Source organism: Tursiops truncatus, chromosome 21 (assembly GCF_011762595.2).
Source record: "Tursiops truncatus isolate mTurTru1 chromosome 21, mTurTru1.mat.Y, whole genome shotgun sequence".
NCBI lineage: Eukaryota > Metazoa > Chordata > Mammalia > Artiodactyla > Delphinidae > Tursiops > Tursiops truncatus.
Window position 1 is genome coordinate 20,407,118 of NC_047054.1, and position 6,488 is coordinate 20,413,605.

Sequence of the window (6,488 nt, forward strand, 5' to 3'; positions counted from 1 at the left end):
TAAACCAGGAAACTATATATAATAGGAGACTCAGTTTATGCCTAAGACATGTCCGCCTTGAATTGCAGGGAAATCCAGATACTCCTGCTTGTGACATTTATGTTTGCTTCTCCCTCAAATGAAACCCCTTCCCCACACTTCCATTCAAATGCCACTTTCTCATAGAGGACTTCCTTCCTAGAGCCCAGTCTAAAACAGGGCACACGCAGGCACACACATGTATATACACACTCGCACACACACACATGCATGCATGTACAGGCACATTACTATTTAGTCCCTTGTTCTGACTTTTTTTAATAGCAGCTATCATTACAGTTAATATATACTTACTTGCTTAATATCTGTGTTTCTCTTTAGAATATAAACTCCAAAAGGGGGAAGCGGCTTTGTCTCATTCTTTTTTTTTATTTTATTTTAAATTTATTTTTTATTTTATTTTATTTTTTACGCTCAGCTCTCCAAGGTTGGCTCCCCCATGTCTCATTCTTGATCTGTGACCAAAACTTCGGTCACATAACGAACTGGCACATAATGAACTTTCAATAACTATGTGTTGAATAGTTGAATGAATGATTATGAAGAGATAAGGCACCTCCTATAACTTATCAAAAGGTGAGTGAGAGTCAGAAGGACTAGGTCAGTTACAGGAATGTGGTCCAGTGTTGCAGGGGGCAGACGTGATGTCCAGTGTAAGGTCATATAGATCTTCCTCCATTACAAACCCCAAAGACTCAGGAAGGGATGCAACAACAAAACTATGTTAATAAAAATTAAATTACCTATAGAACACTAAGAGTACAAAATAATGATAGTATCAGTTCTACAGTTTTTGCAGCCAAGAGGGAGAAGGCAGTGGTATGAGGGTTGCCAGTGGCTGGTTCTGGCTGTGACAGTGACAGATAAACATGCCCATGAACATATTCCCTGCCTGGTCAGTGGGACTGGTGGCATCTTACATGGAGATCAGTACCTTAACTTCCACTTAGGACCTGTAGAGCGAAGAGTCATCTTGTGGCCTCATTTGAAGCAGAAAAGGAGGAAAATGGTGCCTACTATGTGGGAACCCAGCGTTTGCAGAACACACACACACCACTTTCCGGGGACTTCCCCCAAACTGATATAATCTGCAAAACCCAAGTTACAATGTGCTGACCCATCTAGTGATTTGCAACTGTTGAAGCATATGTGTGTGTGTTTAAGAGTAAAATACAGTATCAACAAAAGATATGGTCCTTATCATTAATGAAGTAAGAGCAGGCACAGACATGTAAGGTCTCAACAACCTCATTGTGTGTGTGTGTCAAAAATGGTGAGGAGATACAGTCAGCTAGGCTGATTAAGGAAAGGTATTTGGAGAAATAGGTAATATATTCTGAAATTGCTAGCATAAATGGGAAAGAAACCACTGAACAAGACCGAAAAGATTGGAAGGAATTTGGAGGTAATAGCCAAAAGAATGACGTGAAGAAAGGAGGTCACAAGTAATAGGAACTATTTGAATGTAGTATATAAAATATTTGTGATGGGGACTTCCCTGGTGGCACAGTGGTTAAGAATCTGCTTGCCAACGCAGGGGACATGGGTTCGAGCCCTGGTCCGGGAAGATCCCACATGCTGCAGAGCAACTAAGCCTGTGCATCACAACTACTGATGCTGCACTCTAGAGCCTGTGAGCCACAACTACTGAGCCCGTGTGCCACAACAAATGAAGCCTGTGCGCCTAGAGCCTGTGCTCCGCAACAAGAGAAGCCACTGCAATGAGAATCCCACGCACCGCAACGAAGAGTAGTCCCCACTCTCCGCAACTAGAGAAAAGCCTGCACACAGCAACGAAGACCCAACGCAGCCAAATATATATATATATATATATATATATATATATATTTGTGATGGAGGAGATTTTAAATATCCTCTTTGGAAATACATGGTTTTGACTCTTGGTCCTCACCACCTACTGTTTGTTTCTTAAGTGCTCAGAAACTCAACTTCTTCATTCAGAAAAAGTTGGCTAATATTGTCTACTTTTCATGATTATATGAAAGATTTTAAAAGTATATGTAAATGAAAGTTACAATATGATATATGAGAGTTGTAATTAATATTTAGTCCCTTGTGCTCTTCTTACAAATGAGGAAACTGATATCCAAAGAAGTTATTTACCTGAAACCACACAGATATTTGTTGACTAAGACTCAGGATATCTCAGCTCTTGCACATATACTATTTCTACTACATTTCAAATGTGTCTTATCCTTCCACTATTGAAGTATTATGTGCTCACTATGGAAAATTTAGAACCTACTAAAAAATAGATAAATGGAAATATCTCACCAGAATTCTATTACTCACTATAATAGATTTTGTTATCAAATATATATATATTGTTATTTTTTTCAGTGTTTCTATGGATGGATTTTTAAAAGTTTTTGTTTTTACTTCATGGTGATTTTATTGCCTCCAGCTTAATTAATTAGTATTCTGATGTAAGCATTATTAATGGCCCACAGCGTTTCAACTAATGCATACTCCAAGTTTATCGATATTTATTCACATTTATTCAACAGACTATTTCCAAATTTTTACATGGAATTATGCTGTCATAATGTCGAACATGATTTAAAAATAACTGGCACTTAAAGTATTTATTCTTTCTATTCATCTTGTGCCTTTCAATGTATACAACTGGAAGATTTCAAGCCAATATTGAGAGGAACTTGGTAAACGGACAAGCACAGTAGTTTGGAAATAGAAGGGTAAGGGTCAACAGGGTGAGAAAGTGTGGTGAGCAGTGTAACACACATACATGGAAAGGCAGGAGTTAAGAGCTTGTGCTTTGAAGTTCAACACTTTCCAATGTGAGAACTTTGACAAGTTAGTTAAACACCTCGGCCTCAGTTGCCTTATCTATACAAGGAGCATATTAATAGATCCTAGCTCCTAGGATTGTTCTCAGGTTTAAATAGCAATCCGGTACAGCCCTGAGAATACGATCTGACAATTAGTGAACACTCAGTGCATATCTGTTATGATTCCCAAAGCTTTAGTAACAAAAAACAGAGTCGGGAATTATAGTTCCAAGTGAAGACAGGATTGAATGATGGCTTCCTTGTTTTAGGAGAAGTTGAAGTGTATGTAAGTATAGAAAGAAAGAAACAGATGGAGAGGGCCGCTGAGAGATAAGTCATCCTTAAACTATCCCTTAGACAGTTTGGGAGAATCATATTCAGAAAAACCTTCTCCTGTTCATTTTCTTATTCCCATTCCACCCTATGGTATGTAGTTCAGTGCTTATTGCCTCGTGGGAAGAGATATGTTAGCAGAAAGCAGGGAAAAATAGCCTCTTCTGGCTTTTGAAAGAAGCCCCAATCCTTTTTACTTTATCTTTTGTCTCTTTTAGCTCTAATCAGGCCTTAATGAATTCAGAGCATAGACAAAATATTTCTGAGAAAAATGCCATAGGCTAGAGTTAGGCTTCTGCCCTGAGACTAAAAATACTTTCCTTGGGCTGGGAGGAGGGAGCCTTGTCACTAACTAGCTGAGTGACTGGACCAGTCACCTAACCTAATTGAAGTTCTATAACTGGATCTATTTTTAAAAGTAGCAGAAATATATGGTGTTTTTTTTTCCTTTGTAATATATGATGTCTTTTTAAAAATAAAGGTGCAAAATGTTTTAATTCATTTTAGAGATAGCAGAGCTAAGGATGGTGCATGTGCTCAATGTTCACAGCACCAACATTTACTTAGAAGGAATAATAAAATTTCACCCCCACCTTAACTGACTTTCCCCCAGGAATTTTAGCAAGAGAGAAAGGATAATTCATTAAATTCCATCACCACACCATCATCATTAATACTACTACTACTACCTCTTATAGACATTGAGTTTCTAGTATCAAGTTTTACTTTAAATGCAACTCAGTGAAACTTCCAAACTTGAAAACGCTGTGTTAGTCAGTTCGGGCTGCTGTAACAAAATATGATAGACTGGGGCTTCCCTGGTAGCGCAGTGGTTGAGAGTCCACCTGCCGATTCAGGGGACACGGGTTCGTGCCCCGGTCCGGGAAGATCCCACATGCCGCGGAGCGGCTGGGCCCGTGAGCCATGGCCACTGAGCCTGCGCATCCAGAGCCTGTGCTCCGCAACGGGAGAGGCCACAACAGTGAGAGGCCCGCGTACTGCAAAAAAAAAAAAAAAAAAAAGAATCTGCCTGCCAATGCAGGGGACACGGGTTCAAGCCCTGGTCCGGGAAGATCCCACATGCCGCGGAGCGGCTGGGCCCGTGAGCCATGGCCACTGAGCCTGCGCATCCGGAGCCTGTGCTCCACAACGGGAGAGGCCACAACAGTGAGAGGCCCGCGTACCGCGAAAAAAAATATATATATATGATAGACTGGATGGTTTAACAACAGACATTTATTTCTCATAGTTCTGGAGGCTGGAAATCCAAGATCAAGTTGCTGGACAATTTGGTTCCTGGTGAGGGCCCTCTTCCTCATCGGGTATGCAGATGACTTCCTGCGTGTCCTGTGTCCTCACATGGCAGAGAGAGAGCTCTGATGTCTCTCCCTCTTTTTACAAGGTTTCTAATCCCATCATTATGCCCATGAAGGGTTCCACCTTCATGGCTTCATCTAAATCTAATTATCTCCCAAAGGCCCCCAACTCCAAATACTATCACACTGCAGAGTTAGGGCTTCAAAATATGTATTTGGAATGGGGGAGGGGACATAATTCAATCCATAGCAAATGCTAAAATACTTACATATAAAGTTAAAAAAAAACCAAGCAAACTACATTTGGTGACTCCAATATTAAATTCTGTAATAGGTTGGATCTGAAACTAGATTTTGTTTGTATTTGAAAATCTTGATAGAACACACTCTTCCTTTCCTTATTAAAATATGAGTACTAATGTAAAATTGGAACAATATGTCATCTGATTTACTATATTTTGGGTCAAGTGGTGAAAGAACTATTCAGACAACCTGCCAGGTTCTGTTAGGTTACACCCAGAGCTTCACGGTTTAAGACAAACGCAGGCTGCAGCTTTGACTCATAGGCATGTGGTCTGGCTCAAGAATATGCTACATGTTTCTGGAAACACACACACACACACACACACACACACACACACGGAACCAAGAAACACAAAAATGTCTTCAGAGAATGAAAGCAAAAACCAGAAACAGTATCTTGTCCTACCAATTTCCACCATCCCTTAGAGAAGCAACCAAGTATTTCCTTTGTGGTTTGCATTTCAAGGAATTTTTAAAACTCAGCAGTAACTAAGTTACTTTCTGTATTATCTCATAATTCTTTTTCTCTCAAGAAATGGATGGATTAACCTTGTGACACCAGTAGGTTGGTAGGTAAGCACAGAAAATGTAGAATAAGCATTCAAACATGTTATGGGAAAAGAAAAGTAACATACTGGTCAACTCCACATAAGGTTGCAAAACAGTCCTTGGTGCTTTTTGTTTTGTTTTTTTACTTTTAACTTCAATCCCTCAGGTGCCATCATGTTTCATTCGTTTCCCATAAGCCCCAAAGTGTAATTAGAGACCAACTGCTCAATCCCACTCTGTGCGGACTTGCCCTTTGTTCTAAATTACCTACCTTGGTTCTCCCCCAACCCTCCTGCCCACAGTCCACACTAATCAAAATTCCTGTTCCTATGGATAGGAGGGAAAAGATCTAATTAAACTAATGCTTAAATGTGATTCCCTGATAACTTTCCATCCATCTTCTCTCTAGCTCTTAACTGTGTAGTGTTAGGAATAGAATTATAAGTAAGACATGGCCTTGAACTCACAATAGGAAAGTCAGATGTGATTCATCTTAGTAGGCAGGATAGTGACATATATTTGCAATACAGGAAAAACTAGGATTCTGGCAGTGACGTCTCATTAATTTCTAGAATTTATTGTTTCATCTTTCTGGTAGGATAGATGTTCCCTATTTCTTATCTATCTGCTTTCTTCCACCCTGATATTTTTCTTTCAGTTGCAGGGAATGACCTTCCTAAATGTAAGAGATCAGTCTTTAATTTAGAGTATTCCTTTAGCAAATCTCCCTTACAATATTCCTTAAACAAGAGGCATGTTTGAGTAGGGGTATAAATACAGTGTTAAGAGAAAATAAAGACGAGAGTAGCTGCATATAATTTTTGGATCATCTGGGAAGGCATTTACAGAAAAGCAGATACTAGAGTTAAGCCTTAGGATAACACAAATTTGGACAGAAATGTTAAAATGACTTTCACTTAAAATGGAAAACAAAGCAGCACCAAATGCTTACAGGGTGCATGCATGTCCAAAATTTTTATTTATCAGATTAGAAAGTAATTGTTTCCATTTTCTTTAAATTGTCACAATTATCTTTAAAATCATTAACAACACTAGGCCTTGCTGTAGGTGACAAAAACATCTGTTGTGTTTAATTGATCTTTTTTTTTTCTAATCACTACTTGGAAAAAAACAGATT

At 39.1% G+C, this 6,488-nt stretch overlaps 1 non-coding gene across 1 annotated transcript; it reads right to left on the bottom strand.

Moving 5' to 3' along the window:
* Positions 1 to 450: 450 nt before the first annotated feature.
* LOC117310080 (small nucleolar RNA SNORD55/SNORD39) lies at positions 451 to 489 on the bottom strand. The gene has a single exon (XR_004524336.1). It is a non-coding gene; the product is annotated as a small nucleolar RNA SNORD55/SNORD39 (small nucleolar RNA).
* Positions 490 to 6,488: the final 5,999 nt, after the last annotated feature.